Here is a 15,744-nt window from a genome sequence, read left to right as displayed (position 1 = left end):
ATTCCTGAAAGTCCCAAAAAGTAAAACTTGAATTCGCCACGTGTTGGCAACTATTTACATTGCATTTGCATTGTATTAGGTATTGTAAATAATCTAGCGTATTTAGAGTATACAAGAGGATGTGCATAGGTTATATGCAAATATATGCCATTTTATATGAGGGACTTGAGCATCCATGGGCCTTGGTATCTTCTGGGGGTCCTGGAACCAATCGCCTGTGCATACCAAGGGATGACTATACTATACATTTTTTTTTTTTAAATTCTTAAACCTCTCATATCTCGTGTTTTGCCACTTCTGATAAATATTATATATGGGAACAGAGAAATACCTCTCTACCATAAGGATAAAACAGAAGTGAAAGTATAGTTGTAAACAAAAACTTAATACTCAGCCTCAGTGTTGGAGACATTAGGGAGTAGTGGGGATTGTGGCAAACTGGAGAACACATGTACCATTTAAGTGGGCAGGAGCCACTCTGCTCTAGCAGATCGCTTCATTAGAGAATCTGGCTCCAGTATCCAGTTTTTTTTTACTTCTATCTAGACAGTGAGGGAGTCAAGTTAGAGCAAACATCTGAGAATGGGGAACCACATAGAATCCTATCAAATGGGAGCAGTGGGTAGAAGAGAGGGAAGCAGTGACGATTGCAGGAGCTACAGAAGGGCCAGAGAGAGACAGAATTCTGAAAACATTCTTGCCTTGGGAACACTTTCCCCTCTAGTTGTAGTACAAACCAGTGACAGTTTCCCAGGCAACATCCAGGCTGGCATAGCCTGAAAACTCATGTACTTCTGCAGTGCAGCATAATTTCTTGATAGGCAAATTTTGGCACCAGTTCTCAGAGTATAACCAACCCAAGAATGGAAGGTGAGATGGTGCTATTGGGTAGCAACTCCCTGTCATGGCAAATTTTAACCCTTCTGTGAAGTACAGAGTTCTTAATGAATTCTCATTTCTTTGTCTCTGTAGTTCACTGAAGTCAAGTTCTCAAAGCCTGACTGCCACATAAGAATCTTCTAGGCATTGTTTTTATTTTATCTGTGGTTGGTGCTTAAAACAAATATAGATAATCGGATATTTGTAACACCAATACGCTGATAGTGCAGTTGATCTAAATGGATTTTAATATTTCTTCACAGTTGGGCACAGCTCAGTTAGAGGCTCAGTTTTACTCAAAGATGAACTTAAAAATATCTGCTTTTTTTGTTAAGGAATAATAATGGTAATAAAATACTGTTTGGGCAGTATGAATAACCATACTGTCTAGGACTTCAAAAAGGCTTCCAAATAACTTCAAACAAATCTCTACTTTGTTTTTAAGAACACCGGGGAAATAGAATTTAAATGAGCAACTGTGCCTTTTAATCCACATCTCATGGGCCCTTTACTGTTTAACTGTCCTGATTATTTTTTCCACATACTCTCTAATAAGCCAAATTGAGATGGATTAGAGTTAGTAGTCTGACACAACAGGGGAAAGCTATAGTCACACTGTATCCAGATATCAGCAAGGCATTTGGCAATGCCTATCATTATAACATTAGAAATAAGATGGAGAAGTACGTATGAACTAGATGACAGCACATTTTAGTGCATTCATAGTTAGTTATCTACATTCAACATATCATTCAACATTGATTTAGCAAATATTTACTGGAAATCTACTATGGACTAGGTACTGCTCTAGGTTCTATAAGGATAGGAGCAAATATGAATTTTTTTTTTTTTTTGTAGAGAACACTGAGAAAAAAACAGAGGTTTTAAAAAAGGTATACACACACACACACACACCTACACTATATGTATAAATACATATGTAATTTAAAAAACAGATAACTCAGGCCTTGAGTGGAAAATAGATTTCATCCTCACTGACAGTGGATATTGCAATACAAAAACAATTTTGAAATGTCATGGGTGAAACATGTTGTATCATTATATAAAATGATATATAAAATATATATGAATAGACTATTAAGTATGGAGTTCTCATACACGTTCCTCCCACCCCCAAAGATTCCCCTATTATTAAATTTTGCATTAGTGTGGTACATTTGTTATAACTGATGAACCAATATTGATATATTATTTTAACTAAAGTCCTTACTTTACATTAGGGTTCACTCTGTGTTGTATATTCTATGAGTTTAGACAAGTGTTTATTTGCATCCATTATGTTTCATGGTGTCATGTATTATCATGCTTCACCATATAATGTATCCACCATTACAGTATCACACAGAATAGTTTCACTGTCCTATAAATTCTCTGTACTGTACTTACTCATCTTCCCCTCCCCCAGAAGCCTTAGCAACCGCTACTGTTTTTATTATTTCTATAATTTGCCTTTTCCAGAATGCCATATAGCTGTAATCATTCAGTATATAGTCTTTTCTAGTTGGCGTCTTCCATTTAGCAATATGCATCTAAGGTTCATCCATGTCTTTTCATGGCTTGATAACTCATTTTATTTTATCACTGAATACTATTCCATTTCATAAATGTACCACAGTTTGTTTATCCATTCACCTACTAAAGGACATCTTGGTTGTTTCCAAGTTCAGGAAAGTGTGATAGAACTGTTATAAACATTGAAATGCAGGGTTTCCTGTGGCCATAATTTTCAACTCATTTGGGTAAATACCAAGAAGAACAATTAATGGATTGTACAATAAGTCTAAGTTTAGCTTTGTAAGAAACTGTCTTCTGAAATGGCTGGACCATTTTGCATTCCCACCAGCAATGAATGAAAGTTCCTGTAGCTCCACATCCTGTTCAGCATTTGGTATTGTCATTGTTTTGGATTTTGGCCGTTCTAATAGGTGTCTCATTTTTTGTTTTAGTTTGTCATTCCCTAATGGCATATGGTGTTGAGCATCTTTTCATATACTTACTTGCCATCTATAGCTTCTTTGTTAAGGTGTTAGATCTTTTGCCCATTTTTAAAGTTAGGTTGTTTGTTTTCTTATTGTTGAGTTTTGAGAATTCTTTCTACATTTTAGATATAAGTTCTTAATCAGATACGTGTTTTGTAAATATTTTCTCCTAGTCTATGGCTTGTCTTTTCATTCATTTAACAGTGTCTTTTGTAGAGCAGAAGTTTTTAATTTTAATGACGTTCCACTTAATTTTTCTTTCATGGATTGCACTTTTGATGTTGAATCTAAAAACTCATTGCCAAACACAAGATCACCTAGACTTTCTCCTTCTATATTTTCTTAGAATTTTAGTTTTGCATTTTACATTTAGGTCTGTGATCCATTTTGAGTTAATTTTTGTGAAAGATGTAAGGTCTGTGTCAATTCCTTCTTTCCTTTTCTTTTTGCCTGTGGATGTCCAGTTTTTCCAGTGCCATTTGTTGAAAAGATTATCCTTTCTCCACTGAATTGCCTTTGCTCCTTTGTCAAAGATGAGTTGATTAGATTTGTGTAGGTCTATTTCTGAGCTATTTGTTTTGTGCCATTGATATATTTGTCTATTCTTTTGCTAATTCCACATCACTGTACCTTTAGAGTAAGAATTAAAGTCAGATAGTGGCAGTTCTCCAAATTTGTTCTTCTTCTTCAATATTGTGTTGGCTATTCTGGGTCTTTTGCTTCTCCATAAAAATTTCTTTTTAAAAAAATTTATTTTACTTATTTTTGGCTGTGTTGGGTCTTTGTGGCTGCTTGCGGGCTTCCTCTAGGTTTGGTGAGCGAGGGCTACTCTTTGTTGCGGGGCGTGGGCTTCTCACTGCGGTGGCTTCTCTTGTTATGGAGCACAGGGTCTAGGTGCACGGACTTCAGTGGCTGTGGTGCATGGGCTCAGTAGTCATGGCTCGCAGGCTGTAGAGAGCAGGCTCAGTATTTGTTATGCACCGGCTTAGTTGCACCGTGGCATGTGGGATCTTCCCAGACCAGGGATCGAACCCATGTCCCCTGCATTGGCAGGTGGATTCTTAACCACTGTGCCACCAGGGAAGGCCCTCCGTGTAAACTTTAGAATCAATTTGTCAATAGCCACAAAATAACTTGCTGGTATTTTTATTAGAATTGAGTTAAATCTATAGATCCAATTGGAAAGAACTGATATCTTGACAATATTGACTCTTGTTATCCATGGAATACATCTCTATTGATTTAGATCTTCTTTTGTTTCTTTCATCGGAATTTTGTAATTTTCATCAGCTAGATCTTATATATATTTTTCCTTAAGTATTTCTTTTTCTTTCCTTTGTAAATGGCGTTAATGTAGATGGTGTTGTGTTTTAAATTTCAAATTCCAATTGTTCGTTGCTGGTATATAAGAAAGCAATTACTTTGGTATCATTCATCTGTATCTTACAACCTGTCTACAATCATGTATCAGTTTCAGGAGGTTTTTTGTTCTTCCTTTGGGATTTTCTACACAAACAGTCATGTTATTTGTGAGCAAAGGCAGTCTTATTTCTTTCTTCCCAAACTGTATACATTTTACTTCTTCTTTTAATCTTATTTCAATAGTTAGGGCTTCCAGGGCAGTGCTGGAAAGGAGAGGTGAGAGGGGGCATCATTGCTTTGTTCCTAATCTTAGGCAGAAAGCATCTAGTTTCTATTAAGCATGAAGTTAGATGTAGGTATTTTGTAGGCATTCTTTATCAGGTTGAGGAAGTTACCCTCTGTTCCTAGTCTGCTAAGGTTTCTTTTGTTTGTTTGAATTATGAATGGGTATTGGATTTTTTCAAATGCTTTTTCTACATTTATGGATATAATCATATGATCACCTTTAGCCTGTTGATGTGATGAATTACATTAATTGATTCTCAAATGTTGAATCAGCCTCATGTACCTGGAATAAATCCTACTTCATCATGGTGTATAATTCTTTTTATACATTGTTGGACTTGATTTGCCAATATTTTGTTGAGAATTTTCACATCCATGTTTATGAGAGACATTGGCTTGTTTTCCTTTCTTTAATGTTTTTGTTTGGTTTTGCTGTTAGGGTAATGCTGGTCTCATAGAATGAGTTAGGAATTATTCCCTCAGCTTCTATTTCTGGAAGAGATTGTAGAGAATTGGTATCATTCCTTCCTTAAACGTATGGTAGAATTCACCAGTGAATCTATCTGGGCCTGGTACTTTCTGTTTTGGAATATTATTAATTACTAATTCAATTTCCATAATAGATATAGGTTTTTCAGATTGTCTGTTTCTCCTAGATATGAGTTTTTGTAGATTGTGTCTTTCAAAGAAATGGTCCATTTCATCCAAGTTATCATATCTGTGGGCACAGAGTTGTTGATAACACTCCTTTATTATTCTTTTAATATCTGTGGGATCAGTAGTAATAACCCTTCTTTCATTTCTGATATTAGCAATTTGTCTTCTCTTTTTCGGCATACATTATATTTTAATGTGCAATTTTTATTATAAGTGAAAGCAGATATATTTTCATATAGCCTTTTTTTTTTTTTTTTCTGCACCATAAAGCATGAGGGATCTTAGAGTCCAGACCAGGGATTGAACCCATGTCCCCTGCAGTGGAAGCACAGAGTCTTCACCACTGGATCACTGGGAAGTCCCCATAGAGTCCCCAGTTTTATTTCTTTTATAAACCACAGAATTTATGTACTTTGCCTGTTTTTCTATTTTATCTAAGGCTTATGATATATGAAGTGTTTACCCTTTACTCTGTCACACATGCTGCAAATGTTTTTATTCCAACTTATTACTTTCCTCTTAATTTTGTGTTCATATTTTTCATACATAAGCTTTAGATAAAGTCTTTCAGTATTTTAAATATTGCTTCTTCCTTTGCTATCGTGCTAAATAATACCTAACATTCACTAAGTGTTTACTGTGCATCGGGCATTATATAAAGTATATAATACTTTATATACTTTATAGAGTATAGATATATAATTATATATAATATATATAACATAGTTATCTACAGTATATAGATAACTGTATATTATCTAGGTTAAACCTCCAAGAACCATTGTGGTAGGTATTATTATCTCCATCTTAAGGATGAGGAAACTGAGGCACAAGACGGTGAGTCTCTAGTTGCAGGTGAGCACAGAGCCAGGATTTGAAGCTAGGTACTCTAATACCAGACACTCAGTCCCTAAGCTTTACTGCCTCCCAGAGAAGTGCTGCCACTTGAAGATGATATGATTTATCAATATTTTTAATGGTCTACATATTTTTTAAAAAGGACACTCAACTTTTAAAGTGTCAAGATTTTCAAATTTTATAACATAGAGCTGTATGTCATAGCCCTTGCAAATTTAAAAGAATTCATTTATTTTGGAATTGGAATTGACGCATTATGTACTTTGATCTTATGGAAAAGTGGACTGATAGAATATTCAAAGATGTGGGAGAAATTATGAGACAAGGAAAACTAAGCAATTTTTAAGAAAAGGCAATTATTAACTATAGGGAAAAAGCAATGGTAAAGAGAAACCTCATGATTACAGTGCACACAACATTAAGTTGTGAATGTTATTTGCATGGACATAATAAAGTGAAAAATGAATGTTTAACTACACAAAACTAGTGAACGAAAGGTGAGGAAGTGGAAAATGCAGAAAGTCGAACAGACAACTCTAGTTTCGGGGAGTCGCTATTTCTAAATGAATGTAGAACAATCAGAGGAAGAAGAAGGATTGGTAGAGCAAAAAAGGAATAGCCTTACAAGCATCAATTATTAGATGGAGTTGAGGGTAAACATAATAAATATGGAGAGAGATTGTTTCATTCTCTCATGATCTCCATTTCCTCCCTTGAGACATAGCTCCAACTTTTAGAAATATTCCTAAGACTATTAAAAAAAGATTAAAACAAGTTCGTTTTCCTCTCATTCAAGAACACGTCTTCACTTAACAAGTTAAATACATAATGCTAACAAATAATTCACAATACTCCAATGAAGACAATAACTTTAAATGGAATTACAAAACAGAATAAATGGACAGTGTTATTTTTCAAGAGAACAATTTCGTTTACTATCAAATTTTGCCACATTGTACCTTTCTCTGCTTCATTAAAACCCTGGCCATATAGCGCGGCTTTCCCATCCAAGGGACATCCGATCTTTAAATAGCATGTGGAACTCCTACCAGAGTGACCTTTCTTTTTGGCAGGTCACCTGACAATATTAGCTAGAGTACTTTGTTCCCAGAAGAGCAGGAGACCTTAATATTCGGAGAAGCTTTATTGTTGAAACAGTCTGAGCCGACTGCCAAAAATGACTGACTTCCTTTGCTCTGAAGAAGTTTCTCTTGTGTTCGCAATAAGTAGATATCAAAGGGACATTTATGGGTCTAAACTAGTTCCGGTGCTTGTAAAGAGGGCCACCCCGAGACGAGGCAGGCAGTTGGGAGACAGATCTGTTTCAGGGGCATGAGAGGAAGTTTTCTGAAGGATGCTGGCAGCAAAGGGCGGGCAGCCAGTACTGCAGGGAGGTCTTAACACAACATGACCAAGTGTCCCTACAGGTGACAGGGCATAGCAATAGCATAGCAGGAGTATATGATATTCAATGCCAAGGTAGGAAGGCAGGAAACCAGAAATGCAGCTTAGTGAAGGTAAGAGCAAGGCAAGGCCCCAGCCCCAAAGAGAAAGAGCAAATGAAATGGGTTAAAAACAACTCAGGGGCTTCCCTGGTGGTGCAGTGGTTGAGAGTTCGCCAGCCGGTGCAGGGGACACGGGTTCGTGCCCCGGTCCGGGAGGATCCCACATGCCGCGGAGTGGCTGGGCCCGTGAGCCATGGCCGCTGAGCCTGCGCGTCCGGAGCCTGTGCTCCGCAACGGGAGAGGCCACAGCAGTGAGAAGCGCATGTACTAAAAACAACAACAACAACAACTCAGGAAAACAAGTGCAATTATCACAATTGGGTCCCAAATGGCAGACTCTGAAATAAACTCATAAATGCAATCAGCAAACGAGGTTAGAACCTTGGAAACTATCCAGTTGCTTCATATGATTTATAGGATTGGAGAAGTGTGCTGATCCTCATACCAAAATTTATGTCACAAGGTGTAAACACAATTCTAACTTCCCAGTGAACCATGATTTAAGCTACACAGGGCTGAGGGTGAGGAAGTATGCCTTTGTCTCTAAGGGAGATAATAAGAAATGCTTGCAATTTATGAAAGTCACCGATAATTTTTAATCTTTTGGTTTTGGAGGTCAGCCAAAATTCCAAATCTTTTACACTAACCATTGCAGTAATCCAGGTGAGTGAAGGCGGTGGTGATGGAGGGGATGGGGACAAGGTGATAGATTGAACAGTGACTGGAGGGGAGTGGGGGATGGGAGAGAATCACGAGCCGAGAAGTATTGTACAGAATGCTTCCTCGGTGCTAGAAGATAAACTGAGGCATATTAAAACTTTTTAGTTTCTTTGAGCAAAAATCAATTGGAATGGAGCAGCGCCAGATCAGAAGTTGTTAGGAGCCCTCCACCAACAGGAACTCTGGGAGGGACTTTATAGAAAGAAGGTGGAAGCAAAGCAAGGAATTATTGGTTGGCTATAGCTTAAAGCCTCGTTGGCTTTTTGTGACTGGTTGCCCTTAGGTTTGCATTTCGATTTGGGTTTGCTCACGTAGGCTGCCACGGCATTAATGCCACCTGTCTTTTTTTAAAAATAAATTTATTTATTTATTATTTTTGGCTGTGTTGGGTCTTCTTTGTTGTGCACGGGCTTTCTCTAGTTGTGGTGAGCAGGGGCTACTCTTTGCTGCGGTGCACAGGCTTCTCATTGCAGTGGCTTCTCTTGTTGTGGAGCACGGGCTCTAGGCGCGTGGGCTTCAGTAGCTGTGGCACGCAGGCTCAGTAGTTGTGGCTCACGGGCTTAGCTGTTCTGCGGCATGTGGGATCTCCCCAGACCAGGGCTCGAACCGTGTCCCCTGCGTTGGCAGGCGGATTCTTAACCACTGCGCCACTAGGGAAGCCCGGTGCCACCCGTCTTAATGGTCTCCTTGTTGAGTTAACTTAATACTGGTCTCTGGATTGGCTCGGACAACTGAGTGTACCGGGATGCCAGCCATCAGACTGTGCCTACTCTGTGTGAACTTGAGCCAATTACTTAACCTCTCTCAGCCTTTATCTGTAAAAACAAGAAAAATTCTACCTACAAAGTTGTTGTGAGAGCTAAATGAGAGTTCATACCACTAACTTGACACATATACTGATAGTCTATTAATTGCCAAACCCTGAATTCAAAGTCCAGTATGCTGGGAGAGACGTGCAAAAACAAACAACACACTACAAAGGGGCAAGTGATAAGCACAAAGATATCAGCCTCCCTAAAGTGTTCGAGGAGCCCAGAATCAGGTGTTCTGCTTGCAGATGTGGGGAGAGGGGAAAGGGTATTTGAGCCAGGCTTGAATGACTACGTTTCCACTAAAATGCATCTCCCCTGTGAACTTGGACAAATTAATCTCCAAGAGCCTTTGTTTCCTCAGTTTGGGATAATAATAGTAATCATCCCAAGGAGGGATTGTGAGGGTTAAGTGAAATAATCCCTGAAAAATGCCCAGTACAGTGCCTGGTACATAGCAAGTACTCCATCAACGTTGGCTATTTTTTTTTTTTTTACATCTTTATTGAAGTATAATTGTTTTACAACGGTGTGTTAGTTTCTGCTGTATAACAAAGTGAATCAGTTATACATATACATATGTTCCCATATCTCTTCCCTCTTGCGTCTCCCTCCCTCCCACCTGCCCTATCCCACCCCCCTAGGTGGTCACAAAGCACTGAGCTGATCTCCCTGTGCTATGCGGCTGCTTCCCACTAGCTATCTATTTTATGTTTTGTGGTGTATATATGTCCATGCCACTCTCTCACTTTGTCACAGGTTACCCTTCCCCCTCCCCATATCCTCAGGTCCATTCTCTAGTAGGTCTGTGTCTTTATTCCTGTCTTACCCCTAGGTTCTTCATGACATTTTTTTTCTTAAATTTCATATATATGTATTAGCATACGGTATTTGTCTTTCTCTTTCTGACTTACTTCACTCTGTATAACAGACTCTAGATCATCCACCTCATTATAAATAGCTCAATTTCGTTTCTTTTTTATGGCTGAGTAATATTCCATTGTATATATGTGCCACATCTTCTTTATCCATTCATCCAATGATGGACACTTAGGTTGTTTCCATCTCCTGGCTATTGTAAATAGAGCTGCAATGAATATTTTGGTACATGACTCTTTTTGAATCATGGTTTTCTCAGGGTATATGCCCAGTAGTGGGATTGCTGGGTCATATGGTAGTTCTATTTGTAGTTTTTTAAGGAACCTCCATACTGTTCTCCATAGTGGCTGTACCAATTCACATTCCCACCAGCACTGCAAGAGTGTTCCCTTTTCTCCACACCCTCTCCAGCATTTATTGTTTCTAGATTTTTTTATGATGGCCATTCTGACTAGTGTGAGATAATATCTCGTTGTAGTTTTGATTTGCATTTCTCTAATGATGAATGATGTTGAGTATTCTTTCATGTGTTTGTTGGCCATCTGTATATCTTCTTTGGTGAAATATCTATTTAGGTCTTCTGCCCATTTGTGGATTGGGTTGTTTGTTTTTTGGATATTGAGCTGCATGAGCTGCTTGTAAATTTTGGAGACTAATCCCTTGTCAGTTGTTTCATTTGCAAGTATTTTCTCCCATTCTGAGGGTTGTCTTTTGGTCTTGTTTATGGTTTCCTTTGTTGTGCAAAAGCTTTGCAGTTTCATTAGGTCCCATTTGTTTATTTTTGTTTTTACTTGCATTTCTCTAGGAGGTGGGTCAAAAAGGATCTTGCTGTGATTTATGTCATAGAGTGTTCTGCCTGTATTTTTGTCTAAGAGTTTGATAGTTTCTGGCCTTACATTTAGGTCTTTAATCCATTTTGAGCTTATTTTTGTGTATGGTGTTAGGGAGTGATCTAATCTCATACTTTTACCTGTAGCTGTCCAGTTTTCCCAGCACCACTTATTGAAGAGGCTGTCCTTTCTCCACTATACATTCCTGCCTCCTTTTTCAAAGATAAGGTGACCAGATGTGCGTGGGTTTATCTCTGGGCTTTCTAGCCTGTTCCATTGATCTATATTTCTGTTTTTGTGCCAGTACCATACTGTCTTGATTACTGTAGCTTTGTAGTATAGTCTGAAGTCAGGTAGCCTGATTCCTCCAGCTCCGTTTTTCATTCTCAAGATTGCTTTGGCTATTCGGGGTCTTTTGTGTTTCCATAAAAATTGTGAAATTTTTTGTTCTAGTTCTGTGAAAAATGCCAGTGGTAGTTTGATAGGGATTGCATTGAATCTGTAGATTGCTTTGGGTAGTAGAGTCATTTTCACAATGTTGATTCTTCCAATCCAAGAACATGGTATATCTCTCCATCTATTTGTATCATCTTTAATTTCTTTCATCAGTGTCTTATAATTTTCTGCATACAGGTCTTTTGTCTCCTTAGGTAGGTTTATTCCTAGATATTTTATTCTTTTTGTTGCAATGGTAAATGGGAGTTTTTCCTTGATTTCACTTTCAGATTTTTCGTTATTAGTGAATAGGAATGCCAGAGATTTCTGTGCATTAATTTTGTATCCTGCTACTTTACCAGATTCATTGATTAGCTCTAGTAGTTTTCTGATAGCATCTTTAGGATTCTCTATGTATAGTATCGTGTCATCTGAAAACAGTGACAGCTTTACTTCTTCTTTTCTGATTTGGATTCCTTTTATTTCCTTTTCTTCTCTGATTGCTGTGGCTAAAACTTCCAAAACTATGTTGAATAAGAGTGGTGAGAGTGGGCAACCTTGTCGTCTTTCTGCTCTTAGTGGAAATGGTTTCAGTTTTTCACCATTGAGGACAATGTTGGCTGTGGGTTTGTCGTATATGGCCTTTATTATGTTGAGGAAAGTTCCCTCTATGCCTACTTTCTGCAGGGTTTTTCTCATAAATGGGTGTTGAATTTTGTCGAAAGCTTTCTCTGCATCTATTGAGATGACCACATGGTTTTTTCCCTTCAATTTGTTAATACGGTGTATCACATTGATTGATGTGTATATTGAAGAATCCTTGCGTTCCTGGAATAAACCCCACTTGATCATGGTGTATGATCCTTTTAATGTGCTGTTGGATTCTGTTTGCTAGTATTTTGTTGAGAATTTTTGCATCTATGTTCATCAGTGATATTGGCCTGTGGTTTTTTTTCTTTGTGACATCTTTGTCTGGTTTTGGTATCAGGGTGATGGTGGCCTCGTAGAATGAGTTTGGGAGTGCTCCTCCCTCTGCTATATTTTGGAAGAGTTTGAGAAGGATAGGTGTTAGCTCTTCTCTAAATGTTTGATAGAATTCGCCTGTGAAGCCATCTGGTCCTGGGCTTTTGTTTGTTGGAAGATTTTTAATCACAGTTTCAATTACAGTGCTTTTGACTGGTCTGTTCATATTTTCTATTTCTTCCTGGTTCAGTCTTGGCAGGTTGTGCATTTCTAAGAATTTGTCCGTTTCTTCCAGGTTGTCCATTTTATTGGCATAGAGTTGCTTGTAGTAATCTCTCATGATCTTTTGTATTTCTGCAGTGTCGGTTGTTACTTCTCCTTTTTCATTTCTAATTCTATTGATTTGAGTCTTCTCCCTTTTTTTCTTGATGAGTCTGGCTAATGGTTTATCAATTTTGTTTATCTTCTCAAAGAACCAGCTTTTAGTTTTATTGATCTTTGCTATAGTTTCCTTCATTTCTTTTTCATTTATTTCTGATCTGATCTTTATGATTTCTTTCCTTCTGCTAACTTTGGGGTTCTTTTTGTTCTTCTTTCTCTAATTTTTTAGGTGCAAGGTTAGATTGTTTATTTGAGATGTTTCCTGTTTCTTAAGGTAGGATTGTATTGCTATAAACTTCCCTCTTAGAACTGCTTTTGCTGCATCGCATAGGTTTTGGGTCGTCATGTCTCCATTGTCATTTGTTTCTAGGTATTTTTTGATTTCCTCTTCAATTTCTTCGAAAGTGATCACTTCGAAGTGATCGCTTCATTATTAAGTAGTGTATTGTTTAGCCTCCATGTGTTTGTATTTTTTACAGATCTTTTCCTGTAATTGATACCTAGTCTCATAGCATTGTGGTCGGAAAAGATACTTAATACAATTTCAATTTTCTTAAATTTACCAAGGCTTGATTTGTGACCCAAGGTATGATCTATCCTGGAGAATGTTCCATGATCACTTGAGAAAAATGTGTATTCTGTTGTTTTTGGATGGAATGTCCTATAAAAATCAATTAAGTCCATCTTGTTTAATGTATCATCTAAAGCTTGTGTTTTCTTATTTATTTTCATTTTGGATGATCTGTCCATTGGTGAAAGTGGGGTATTAAAGTCCCCTGCTATGATTGTGTTACTGTCAATTTCCCCTTTTATGGCTGTTAGTACTTGCCTTATGCATTGAGGTGCTCCTATGTTAGGTGCATAAATATTTGCAATTGTTATATCTTCTTCTTGGATCGATCCCTTGATCATTATGTAGTGTCCTTCTTTGTCTCTTCTAATAGTCTTTATATTAAAGTCTATTTTGTCTGATATGAGAATTGCTACTCCAGCTTTCTTTTGATTTCCATTTGCATGGAATATCTTTTTCTATCCCCTCACTTTCAGTCTGTATGTGTCTGTAGGTCTGAAGTGGGTCTCTTGTAGACAGCATATATATGGGTCTTGTTTTTGTATCCATTCAGCCACTCTGTGTCTTTTGGTGGGAGCATTTAATCCATTTACATTTAAGGTAATTATCAATATGTATGTTCCTATTCCCATTTTCTTAATTGTTTTGGGTTTGTTATTATAGGTCTTTTCCTTCTCTTGTGTTTCTTGCCTAGAGAAGATCCTTTAGCATTTTTTGTACAGCAGGTTTGGTGGTGCTGAACTCTTTCAGCTTTTGCTTGTCTGTAAAGGTTTTAATTTCTCCATCAAATCTGAATGAGATCCTTGCTGGGTACAGTAATGTTGTTTGCAGGTTTTTCTCCTTCATCACTTTAAATATGTCCTGCTAGTCCCTTCTGGCTTGCAGAGTTCCTGCTGAAAGTACAGCTGTTAACCTTATGGGGATTCCCTTGTGTGTTTTTTGTTGTTTTTCCCTTGCTGCTTTTAATATGTTTTCTTTGTATTTAATTTTTGACAGTTTGATTAATATGTGTCTTTGCATGTTTCTCCTTGGATTTATCCTGTATGGGACTCTCTGTTCTTCCTGGACTTGATTAACTATTTCCTTTCCCATATTAGGGAAGTTTTCAACTGTAATCTCTTCAGATATTTTCTCAGTCCCTTTCTTTTTCTCTTCTTCTTCTGGAACCCCTATATTTCGAATGTTGTTGGGTTTAATGTTGTCCCAGAGGTCTCTGAGACTGTCCTCAATTATTTTCATTCTTTTTTCTTTATTCTGCTCTGCAGTAGTTATTTCCACTATTTATCTTCCAGGTCACTTATCCGTTCTTCTGCCTCAGTGATTCTGCTATTGATTCCTAGAGTATTTTTAATTTCATTAGAGTATTTTTAATTTCTAGAGTATTTTTCAAGAGTATTTTTAATTTCATTTATTGTGTTGTTCATCATTGCTTGTTTCATCTTTAGTTCTTCTAGGTCCTTGCTAAATGTTTCTTGCATTGTCTCTATTCTATTTCCAAGATTTTGGATCATCTTTACTATCATTATTCTGAATTCTTTTTCAGGTAGACTGCCTATTTCCTCTTCATTTGTTAGGTCTGGTAGGTTTTTATCTTGCTCCTTCATCTGCTGTGTGTTTTTCTGTCTTCTCATTTTGCTTATCTTACTGTGTTTGGGGTCTCCTTTTTGCAGGCTGCAAGTTCGTAGTTCCCATTTTTTTGGTGTCTCTCCCCAGTGGCTAAGTTTGGTTCAGTGGGTTGTGTAGGCTTCCTGGTGGAGGGAACTAGTGCCTGTGTTCTGGTGGATGAGACTGGATCTTGTCTTTCTGGTAGGCAGGTCCACATCTGGTGGTGTGTTTTGGGGTGTCTGTGGACTCATTATGATTTGAGGCAGCCTCTCTGCTAATGGGTGGGGTTCTGTTCCTGTCTTGCTAGTTGTTTGGCATAGGGTGTCCAGCACTGTAGCTTGCTGGTCGTTGAGTGAAGCTGGGTGCTGGCGTTGAGATGGAGATCTCTGGGAGATTTTCGCCATTTGAGATTATGTGGAGCTGGGAGGTCTCTTGTGGACCAGTGTCCTGATGTTGGCTCTCCTACCTCTGAGGCACAGCACTGACTCCTGGCTGCAGCACCAAGAGCCTTTCATCCACATGGCTCAGAATAAAAGGGAGAAAAAGTAGAAAGAAAGAAAGAGGATAAAGGAAAATGAAATAAAGTAAGGTAAAATAAAATAAAGTTATTAAAATAAAAAAATAATTATTAAGAAAAAAAAATTTTTTTAAGTAAAAAATAAACGGACGGACAGAGCCCTAGGACAAATGGTGAAAGCAAAGCTATACAGACAAAATCTCACACAGAAGCATACACATACACACTCACAAAAAGAGGAAAAGGGAAAAAAATAATAAATCGTGCTCTCAAAGTCCACCTCCTCAATTTGGGATGATTCGTTGTCTATTCAGGAATTCCACAGGTGCAGGGTACATCAAGTTGATTGTGGAGATTTAATCCGCTGCTCCTGAGGCTGCTGGGAGAGATTTACCTTTCTCTTCTTTGTTTGCACGGCTCCCGGGGTTCAGCTTTGGATTTGGCCCTGCCTCTGCGTGTAGGTCTCCGGAGGACGTCTGTTCTTCCCT

Source organism: Aethalodelphis obliquidens, unplaced genomic scaffold (genome assembly GCF_003676395.1).
Source record: "Aethalodelphis obliquidens isolate GAN/ISIS:26980383/991018 unplaced genomic scaffold, ASM367639v1 scaffold8, whole genome shotgun sequence".
In the NCBI taxonomy this organism is placed as follows: Eukaryota; Metazoa; Chordata; class Mammalia; order Artiodactyla; family Delphinidae; genus Aethalodelphis; species Aethalodelphis obliquidens.
The sequence above is the reverse complement of the archived record's forward strand: the minus strand, read 5'-3'. Positions refer to the sequence as shown.